Here is a 1,067-nt window from a genome sequence, read left to right on the forward strand (position 1 = left end):
TTATAACCCATCCAATCCAGATATTCTCGGACAAGTTCATTGAGAAAAACAATATCGTGTGAAGGTTTGATAGTATTTGATTTATTCTCCTTGCTAGAATAATCGAGCAATTTTATTACTTCTGTACGCATTTCTGCTTTCATTCGATCAAGATTTCCATCAGCCTTTAGGGATTCTCGTACAGCTACAAATTCAAAATATAAGTAAAGTATTGTCTTTTATTTTTCATAGATACACAATGAATGATAATAAGAAAATCTAATCAGATATCATATGATGCAATAAATGGATAGAAAGTGTGTAAGCGAAGAATGAAAAAATAAAAATATTTTCTATATAAAATAGTACAAAGTATTGTTACTCGAATCATATAGTTTATTGTCGTGATACGAAATATAAAGATGGTAGATTTATACATGTCAATAATTTCGTAATTTTCTTGACTGTAAAATATTTATAAACATACAATAATTTACATGATTAAATACCATTTATCAAATCTTTTTCTGTTGCCATTTCACGTTTATTCTCATTCAATATTTTTCGGAAATCCAAAATCTAAATAAGCTATAAGAACACATTTACGGTTTAAAACTTTTGATTGCTTTTGACAATTCTTTTCTTGCCGGACCATGCATCAACCGATAAAGACTGGAGTGCCAATAATTTGACCAATTACACTCGAGAATTCTAATTGTGAATGGTTGTATTCTGAAAGCTGTGTCGAAAATTATCTTTTTAGTAACAAGGTTGATAGCACTGTAACTAATGCCGAGTCTACATGATCTCTGCTACACGACACGCTTAAGTCCGATGTCCACGATGTTAGAATCGGTCCAAGATCTCGGACAGAAAAAATTAACAAATCACATTTGAACAATTTGATCACATGATCATTGCGATTGGTCAATTCTTTCTTCATCGGAGATCTCGCATTGATTTCTAGCGTCATTTCTTGCTTTTTCATTGCTTTTTTATCTGCTGGTGACATGCAGAAATGCCTAAATTTATCAAATGGATCGTGCATAAATAGCTGCAATTCTGTATACAATCGATTAATCATAATC

General features: G+C 31.2%; 1 pseudogene; it reads right to left on the bottom strand.

Annotated features, from left to right (window-relative positions):
• Positions 1-698, bottom strand: part of LOC108691630 — a 1,363-nt pseudogene extending 665 nt beyond the window's left edge.
• Between the last annotated feature and the right edge of the window lie 369 nt (positions 699-1,067).

Source organism: Atta colombica, unplaced genomic scaffold (genome assembly GCF_001594045.1).
Source record: "Atta colombica isolate Treedump-2 unplaced genomic scaffold, Acol1.0 scaffold48, whole genome shotgun sequence".
Classification (NCBI taxonomy): Eukaryota; Metazoa; Arthropoda; class Insecta; order Hymenoptera; family Formicidae; genus Atta; species Atta colombica.